Source organism: Cyprinodon tularosa, unplaced genomic scaffold (genome assembly GCF_016077235.1).
Source record: "Cyprinodon tularosa strain WSP-4 unplaced genomic scaffold, ASM1607723v1 ctg369, whole genome shotgun sequence".
In the NCBI taxonomy this organism is placed as follows: Eukaryota; Metazoa; Chordata; class Actinopteri; order Cyprinodontiformes; family Cyprinodontidae; genus Cyprinodon; species Cyprinodon tularosa.
The window spans coordinates 1,028,263-1,038,788 of NW_024039084.1; positions in this window are offsets into that span (position 1 = coordinate 1,028,263).

Here is a 10,526-nt window from a genome sequence, read left to right on the forward strand (position 1 = left end):
ATAGCTCTGGTGAATTTCAATGGTGAAGTCCTCTGGAAATCTTCAATAATTGTTGTTGATTACAGATGTGTCTAGTATTTCCCATTGACTTTGCTTGTAAAGCGGGGAGAATGGCGCTAGGCTTACCGCACCGTGACGTCACTGCTGGAAGATGGCAGGAGCGAGGTGTTACTGTATTTAGGCAAAAATGGCCGCTCCCAGACTCAGAGATCATGCCGAAAATACTTTAAAAAAAAAGTATATATATATTATTAATAAAATAAATTACTAATAAAAAATGATTTACTGATTAACGCTAAATTAATTAAATCACCACAAACATATTAGTTTTAGGTATAGATAATGATCCATCGTTTATTCCTTGCTGACCAGACTTTTCCTTTAAAAAGAACTAAAATGTGAATTTAGAAATTCTACATTAGTCCCTTTGATTGGTCTATAATGATGGTGATGAGATTTTTTTTATGCTAATGTTTATTGCAAAACCATTAAATTGGCAGGACAAAAAACATGTTTAGTCAGTTTCCATAACAGCAATAAAACCATAATACTTGTAGAAAAACATTTAAACACAGTTTCATATTTAAACAGTAATGGTCCTCGATGACTATTTAGTTCAGCTATAATTAACAGCCAATTAAACTAGTGGGACAAACCTTAAATAACCCAAAAATGGGCAGAGTTTAGAAATTAATCTCCAACTAACACAAAACACAATCTTGCTTAAAATAGTAAACATATGATCAAATGTTTAAAACTTGTTCAGGGATAACTGAGGAACAAACCTATAAAATATAAAAATAAATAAATAAAACAGCCAAACTTGAAGCTTCACTTTGCATGGCGACCCTTGACCTTTAGACACACATTATATTTCTTCCTCTGCCTGTACCTGCCTCGCCATTATCTGGAATAACCCTTGTTATTTAGAGCTTCACCTAAAATAACTGCATCCTGCCTGTTTACACTGCCCAGCAATAAATCTCTCATCAAACACAGAAGAGCTCACAGATCAATATCAAAGCATGAGCGCTGAAAAGACATCTGAGCATTTATGCTTTGTTATTTCAAAGCAAGCACTGATGATAGCGACACCATCAAACTGACATTATCAAGCCTAAGCTGCTGCAAAAAAATTGTATAAAGCACCTTAAATATCCATAAAAATCATAAAACTACAGAACACCTCAGATTTTATAGTCTCAGTTCTTTGTTGTTGACCTGGATGACAGACTAGATCTGAGATTTCCACTGTGTCAGAGCAGACTGGAAGCTTCAGTGTTTGCAGCAGGGTGCTTCATATCTTTTATTCTCCTCTACCCTCATCTATTGGGATGATTATACAAAAATAAATTGTTTTCCAAAAAAAAAACCTCTTCATGTCTCAAGAAAACTGGAACAACAAAAGTAGCCTGGGTGCCATTCCGAACTTAGTACTGCCCACAACGTTTGAGGTCGGGAAGTTCGGTCTGGCATTGCTCAATAGTAGCGCGAGTATGCTCGCACAATATCTGGCGGGCCAATCAAATTGTAAGGGCGGGCTTTATACGATGATGGACAGATGATCAACAGTAACGTAATCAACCACGTGACCAAAGCGCGCTTGGGTGACAAAAACAAGAGTTGTTGGAGAGTTGGAGGTGAGTAGATTCTGCTATTAGGTCTGTTCTAGAAGATATCGACAGCAAATTAATTTTAAAAGAGGAACAGGGAAACGCGATCAAGGCTCGTCTTCTTATTTTATGCGTGCAAATGCACGCTTTGATATTTGTTGACAATAACTATGCGTCGCTTAACATACGTCACGCACTCCGTTGCTCTTATTGGTTGTAGGTCTATCCAATTGAGTGCAGAGGCATTTTTTATCCTGGTTAGTTCAAAACACGCCCCATAATCACAGCTCTATGGAGCAGTATCAGACTCATATTCTGACTAGAATTGAGTAGGACTACGTCAGGCTACAACAAAAGGCCTTCGGACAGGGTCTTTTCCAGGTCCGCTTTAAGACAGATCACTACAGGAGATCTATCGTGCCTTGAGCTTTCAGCAGTTACAACAACTACAAGAAACCCACATTTCATTTCCCTTTAGGATTGGTTTTATTTAAGTTTTATTTACTCATTAAGTATGTAGAATTTTTATTAAAAACTCTTTTTGCCAGAATAATTGGTGGAGTGCTAAAGAGGTTTTTGCCTGAGCTTCTTTTTTAAACATTTTCCTTTTTTGTACCCATTTTCTGTGGGCATAGACCTCCTTCCACTAATATGCTGATGATACCCAACTCTTTTTTGGAAAAGTCAGATTTTTCACCTTTACAGCCTGCTTGGAGGAATTAAAGACATGGATGGGTCACAGCTACCAAAGCTATACTGGTTTCCACAACTCTCAGATTCGGTCACCAGCCATGTTTCCATTCATCTCATATGCAAATTTTAGGCCAATTTTTAAAAGTAAAACATAAACATCCAAATTTTGGCCGAATCTGTTTGGTTTAAAGTGATCAACTATGACTGCAAAGCATAATCCCTTCATAAGTCGTCACATTACATCTTCACACATGGCTGCGAAAAAGAGGAAGGAGAGGTAGCATTCTAGTTCTGACTACAGATTAGTAATGGAGAAAAGTTTTAAGAAATGTATTGCAAACAGGTAAGTTGTTCGTTCAAATGTCAGTTAGTGATGCCAATTGATGGCGATAAAGCTTTTAGTCATTATTAGCCTAAAAGTAGCCTAGAAAATATTTTTTTTAAGCTGCTTTCTCCTAACATATTTAGTTTTAGTTTTTTTTTGTCTTTCATCATTCTTCTGTTGTAGGAATTTGACATTTTCTCAAAGAAAAGTGCTTTAATCTCTTAAAACCCACCGGGTCGTTGGGGTAATAATTCGGAATGCATAAAATTCCACCGGTAAAATTTTTACCAGCAGGTGGAGCCATTGCACGCAGCTCCAAGCTGAAACCAAAAGTTCCATACCCCACAGCTCCTGAACTGTTATAGCTAGAGGTCTGAAATCTTCTGCAATCGTGGCTGACATGATGTAGAACAAATATAATACAATAAAACCTACCTTTTCTCAAGAATCTCTTTATTACTGCTGTTCAAAAAAGGCCCATCATTTCCGAGAATAAAAAAACAACAACTTTGAGTCATGTTTGAACTGATGCAGGTTGGTCTCTGATCTATTTACCCAATTTTCATTTATATATTCATATTCATATTTCATATATATATATATATATTCATTTATATAAAAACTAGAGGGTTTTAGCTTTCAAATAATGTATTGCAAATGTTATTTGGGCTTACAGTTCCTAAGTTATTTGCTTTTTCATTTGGGTGTGCAAAATGGGCGAGGATTACCCAAAATGAGGTGGATGTTAAGGGGTTAAAATGTAATTTATCTCCATAAGTCTTTCCTCTTCAATTTAAAATTTTTTCACAAACGAATAACACTTCTATTTCAGTATCTCCATTTTTATAGACCTTGAAAGATTGTCTCTTATTTCAATACTTTCTCCTTCAAATAAATGTTCTTAAATAAAGAGATTGAGTTATTAGAATTTTAAATGTTCTGAAAAGTCTTGCAGCTGCAATGAATGAAAGTTGATTCATTTCAACCATTCTTGTACATCTTTACCAGGGTTGCTTATAAGTGAGCAGCATGCCACATAAAGCAATTTTGTGTGATGATTAAAATCAGTCCTAAAGGAAGGACAAAAGTGACCTTCACCTTAGAGAAATATGGATCTATGGAGGAAACATGTGCTTGAATGTAGTAAAATCCCCTGTCAGGTAAACAGGGTGGTTGTATAGTGATGTTATAAAACGTGTTTGCACCACAGCTCTGATCTCTGTTTCAAAGACAATCAGTTTTATTATGCTTTCCCCGATCTTACTAGCTTACGAGTGTTCTGACATTAGTATTTTCTATAAACTGGCAGAATTATTATATAATTGCAACCATTTATTATCTTAAATTAGTTGCAGTCATCGGAATATGCTCTTTTTAGTTTATTGCAATTTATTTCCCAGAAAGACAGAAACATGACTTGCACTCCAGGTTTATGGCTTATGAAACACAGATTGATGTTGGCCCATTAAAACTGTATGCTGGAACTATATAAATGTATTATTCATAAGAAGCGAGAGAGGCAAAAGAGCTCTCGTAAAACAACAAAATAAAAGTCTCAGACTGAAATATGATTAATAAAAATGTTATTGAACCAATTCACACCAGCAGAACACGTCCACACAAAGCTGTGCGTTGTCTCCACATCTACAAAGAGAAAAGATTTTACTGAGTGGGTTTTTTCATTTACCAGCAGCTGCCTTGAAAGCTGGACTATTTATTATCTTTGGTTGGGTAGAAACTGTCAAATCTGATAAAAGTGGTTCAATAAAATCATGTAAAGGGATGTCAAAATAATAAATGATGAGTCTCTAATATTAAGCAAACCTTTGTGAAACTGTTCTCTTTTTATTTTATTTGGTGGAGCACTGCTGAAGAGTCTTTCCATCATTAAACAGCAGTCACATTGATCTTAGTCTAATGGAGAAGTTAGAATAACGGCTACTCTGTGTTTGAGGCACTAAAATGGGAATTTACATCATCATAAACATTGGAAACTTCAAAACTTTTAGTTTCAGGAAAATTTCTTTCAACAGCTCATCAGTAATCAACCAATGTCTTGTTAAAATGCTTTTAAATAACTGTACAACTTTAGCCACTAGGGGCGCCAGAACCTTAACTTTCAGGTTTACCCATCTGGTAACCAATGGCATAAAGAAACAGACTCCCTGTATATTTTTGCATTTGTTAGCAGACCATTCCTGACCAGGGGTCCGTTTAACAAACTCAAATTCTCGACCCCGAATTGATCTAGCCTACTGTAATGTTGGAAACTCTGAGTTTTCGGTTTCACAATGGCTGCTGTGAGCTAGTCCAATCAACTCTAAGTAGGTCCACTCAGAGTTAAGCACATACGTAACATATGTGAATATCCATTATCAGTGGAGCCCCAACCAGATGAATCACCATGATAACAGACAACGTCCACACTCACCGGCCACTTTATTAGGTACACCTGTCCAACTGCTCGTTAACACTTAATTTCTAAGCAGCCAATCACATGGCGGCAACTCAGTGCATTTAGGCATGTAGACATGGTCAAGACAATCTCCTGCAGTGCAAACCGAGCATCAGTATGGGGAAGAAAGGTGATTTGAGTGACTCTGAACGTGGCATGATTGTTTGTGCCAGAAGGGCTGGTCTGAGTATTTCAGAAACTGCTGATCTACTGGGATTTTCACGCACAACCATCTCTAGGGTTTATAGAGAATGGTCCGAAAAAGAAAAAACATCCAGTGAGCGGCAGTTCTGTGGGCGGAAATGCCTTGTTGATGCCAGAGGTCAAAGGAGAATGGCCAGACTGGTTCGAGCTGATAGAAGGGCAACAGTGACTCAAATAACCACCCGTTACAACCAAGGTGGGCAGAAGACCATCTCTGAACGCACAGTACGTCGAACTTTGAGACAGATGGGCTACAGCAGCAGAAGACCACACCGGGTGCCACTCCTTTCAGCTAAGAACAGGAAACTGAGGCTACAATTTGCACAAGCTCATCGAAATTGGACAATAGAAGATTGGAAAAACGTTGCCTGGTCCGATGAGTCTCGATTTCTGCTGCGACATTCGGATGGTAGGGTCAGAATTTGGCGTCTACAACATGAAAGGATGGATCCATCCTGCCTTGTATCAACGGTTCAGGCTGGTGGTGGTGGTGTCATGGTGTGGGGAATATTTTCTTGGCACTCTTTGGGCCCCTTGGTACCAATTGAGCATCATTGCAACGCCACAGCCTACCTGAGTATTGTTGCTGACCATGTCCATCCCTTTATGACCACAATGTACCCAACTTCTGATGGCTACTTTCAGCAGGATAATGCGCCATGTCATAAAGCTGGAATCATCTCAGACTGGTTTCTTGAACATGACAATGAGTTCACTGTACTCAAATGGCCTCCACAGTCACCAGATCTCAATCCAATAGAGCATCTTTGGGATGTGGTGGAACGGGAGATTCGCATCATGGATGTGCAGCCGACAAATCTGCGGCAACTGTGTGATGCCATCATGTCAATATGGACCAAACTACCTGAGGAATGCTTCCAGCACCTTGTTGAATCTATGCCACGAAGAATTGAGGCAGTTCTGAAGGCAAAAGGGGGTCCAACCCGTTACTAGCATGGGGTACCTAATAAAGTGGCCGGTGAGTGTATTTCACACCACTGGAACTAGAGATTTTAATGCACAAATGAACAAAAATAGATAAATGGAGAATGTTTTTAAAAGACAGAGCAATGGTGCTAGAGCTGCAAAGGAGAGGAAGATGGTTAAGGAGAAGATTACTGTTTGAGATTATGCGTTTATATCCAGTCGACTATAGCCATTATTAACATTGTTAAAAGCACTTTCTTCTTTGTTGTTACATTTGTAGATTATTAAAATAAGACTCATCCTGGTCAAAATCAAATTCCTTGTTGGGACTGCAATAACAGATTTTCTTGTTACATTTTTGCAGCAGAAACTAAATTTCAGAGAGTAAGTAAGGATTAAGTTTTAACCATCCATCTGTTTTCTGTCACGCTTATCCCAATTAGGGTCTAGAGAGGCGGGTTACACCCCGGATAGGTCACCAGTCCATCGCAGAGTAATACATTTACAGTTAAACCTGCTTCCAACCAGGTTAGCTCTGAGGAGAATGTTATAGAAACAGAGTGACCTATATTTACAAAACCAAAAACTTAGTTTAGCTGATTTCAAGTTTTAAAAACTAAGTTTTCAGTAAATCTGCTTTGTTAAAGGTACACTATGCAACCGGTGTTGATTTTCCAGCGAGGCTCCCCCCAGAGGGCGAAAGTAAAAGTGCACTGTCGTAAATATGCTCAGCTGTTCTCCTGGTTTCTCCGTAAAGCCAGGCGCGGTTGTTTTGAGCTTAGCAGCGAATGACTAATGCTGCGTTCACACTGGACGTAGCTGGCGCGACAGAAGCAGCGAGTTTACATGCAAAGTCAATGGTTGACACGCGTCAAGGCACAGCAAAAGGTCCAGCGGCGCGTTTTGAGCACCAGGCGCAGCACGTCTGAGCAGCTGAAGCAGCGCATCGGGCGCGTTTAACGCAGGGAGAGAGACACAGCGCTGATGATCACTCCTCTTAAACAGTTTATTGACGCCTAAATTAACTTAAAATGCAGAAATCTGCCGGCAGAATATGCAGTTTGGATTATTTAGATGAAAAACACCTACCAGCTGCCGCGGTGAACCGCTGCTGATGAAGGGATCCATACTGTCGGCGCACCGCTGGTATGTGGGGGTCTGAGCGGCTCCGACAGAAAAAATATTGAAGGCAGGATAATAATCTGAATGAACTGACTGCACTGATTACGTTTTCAGGTGTATTTTCTCACTTAAACACATATTAAAACTACTTTATTCCCACTGATCACAGCAAATATAGCTGCAAGGCAGAGAAAGGTTAGTGAAGCTCCGCCCAATGCGCCTCAGACACACTTTTGCACCGCGCAGCCAGAGCAGCAAAGCTGCTTCAGCCGCGCATCAGAACTAACTGGTACAAGCAGCAAAAATGAAGCTGCAGAGGCGATTTTGCTGCTTTTGCTGCGTGAACGTAGCATTACTGCACAAAGATTGCCACTGTGCTAGCAACGAGAATGCTTTTAACTGGGGGCGTGTAGCAGTTCTCGCCGTAAAGCAAGACTGACTCTCACGAGACTTCTGAGCCTGTGGGTGCGGGTCGGTGCTACTGCAGTTGCAAGTGCAGTATTTACCCCACAGACCACCAGGGCGGCCGAGAATACCTTTGTTCAACCTGAAATGACTCATTTAATCATCCATAACGTTATGGAACACATTAATTAACTGAAAAATGTTGCATAGTGTGCCTTTAAACGAACCCCAGTAGATCAATTCAAGAAGTTTCCTGCAAAGGCAAGGCCACATTCACCTCTCTAGATTAAATCCTACAGGAAACCAAAAACATATCTGATCATTAACTTTCATATGTTTTCTTACCTTTTAGTATAGTTAGCTCTCCTGTTTAAGATGCTCTGGGTCACATAAGCCAGAAGCAACACACCTTCCTTTTCAAGCTAAATAGCTTTAAAGAGTTTTTAAGAAGGGAAGCTAACATAAATATGTGCTTTAAGCAGAACTGAACAACATTTTTCCCACGTTTTCAAGAAATTTCCTGCATTATGATTGGTTTGAGGATTGCAGAAGGAGAGCCATACCTAGGGCATCATTCTTATAAGGACCACCATTTATTACATCCACACTCAATGACACTAATGATCCAAGCCTGAGTATTAAAAAGTCTCATCTGAGATTGGGACACTTTAACACCAATGTGATTCTGCAACCCTATAACCCCTGTCATCCAGTGAAATGTGGCTTCCCTCTCATTCTGTTATCATCAGAGCAGAGATGGTGTTTGAAGTGAAACCGTAACCGAGGAGATGCACCCATGACAGGTGGTGTCATGTTATGACCTGCTGCAAAGGGGGGATAAAAAAGCTCTATGCAGTACCAACCATTTGATAACACCGCCATCGCATTCGCCACATGATTTGTAACATGCACATTTTCAATTCATATCCACTTTCCCTCTTTGTTCTTCTTACTTCACACTTTGGGCTATTTTTATAGTTTGATAAGTATATATAACAAAAGGCACTTTTTGAATGCCTGAGAGAAGATGTAAGACTGTCTGACAGATCTGCCAATTTAATAAGTGAAGTAAAACCCAAGGCTTTCATATTGTTTCTGGTTTCTCCTTCAGTTAAATTTATAAATTTTAAGGCCACACTGTCAGCTCTGTTATTTAGCTATAAAATGTCTGTCTTCACCAAAATGTTAATTCTGCTCCATTAACAATAGCTGTTTTTTGTCATTTTGGTCATTTTAGTGTCATAATCAGCTATTTTGTTCACTTAACAAATAAGACAATAATGCTCTTTCACTACCATTTTATCTTAGATTAATAAAAAGAAATACCATGGTTTTAGTTCAACAGTGAGAGTTATATGTTCTGTGATCAATCCCGTTGTCTTTTTTTGCTGCAGATGACCATTTCTTCTCTTCTGATAATGGGCCTTTAATTATCCGACTTGTTAGGGTAGAAACCTGGCAACCACCCAACAATTAAAAACAGTTTTTATTAGACTCAGCAGCAGGGTGATTTATTGTCCGCTTCACATTTTTAATTTGTTTCTTTGGACTTTCACAATTAACTGCTGGTTTGGTAAAGCTCAGAAAGATAATTACTTATTAATCATTTACAAAACAAACAATAAACAAAGCTTGCTCCTCTAGCCATGCAACCAGGTCTGATCGGATTCTCAGATGAATATACCATTCTCTGCAGGAAGGACGCTCACCCTGGGATGTGGCGTTAAATGGAGGCAGGAGCATCTGAATGGGCTGGATGAGAGTGCTGTCATGACGTTTTGAACTATATTTTGATTCATGTCTTTCTGTGTTTTCTAGTTTATTGGTTTCATTTCCATTTTGTGGTATTCTAGTTATTTTTTATTGTATTTGAGTTCCTAGGTATTTATTGTTTGCCCTGTGTTGCCCTCTTGTGTCCGTCTCCTTTTCCCTAGCTCCCTTCTAGACTCCTCTGTCCACACCTGCTCCCAATCTGCTGATTAGCCTGCTCTTTGTTCAGTCTCCTATTTATACACCTCATTTCCAGGCACTGTTTGCTGGTTCCTCATCGTTTCCTGCCTCCTTATGTGTGTTTTCCTAGATGTCTCATAGATTTAGATTTTCTGTGTTTGTTATTTTGGATTTTTTCTTAAGTTGCTGCTTTTGGACATTAAATCTACAAGAACTATTCTCTGCCTCCCTAATCTCTTTGGGTCCCCTAAAACCTTCATTCAACCTGAAGAGAGCCTGTTGAAGTTTCAGTTGTAGCGATGATTAAATTACTCGTGTATGTGTGTGTGTTCACTGACAGAGCTCTGGCCTTCTCATCCAAACTCCTGAATGGGATTTTATGCCACATTGTCCACCTATCTCAAACACAGTTTATTCTGCAGAATTTAATCATAACTTGCTGCCTTTATTCCAGTTTAACTTTGCCTGCCATACAGCAGCAAGTGGAGAACAACTTACTAAACATAAGATGTGCTAAATCTGTTTTATTATCCATGCAATCTTTAAAAGTACTCATTGGATCAACCATTCTGTAAAATGGATAGAAATTACTTCCCTTAGAAACTCACTTCTAGCATCTTCAGCAAGCCTCTGCCTGACAGCAAAAAGAGAAACAGGAGGACAGCAAGAGAGGCTAACAAGCTGTCTTTAGTTTCATCTGTGAAAAAAACCCAAAAAGAAAACAGTGTTTTTAGAAGAAATCCAACATAGTGGGATTGCCACTTTGCGGGACCCTTACCAGCAGAGCATGAGACAGCCTAGAAGGCATTTCAGTGAGCATTGTGGCCGAGTT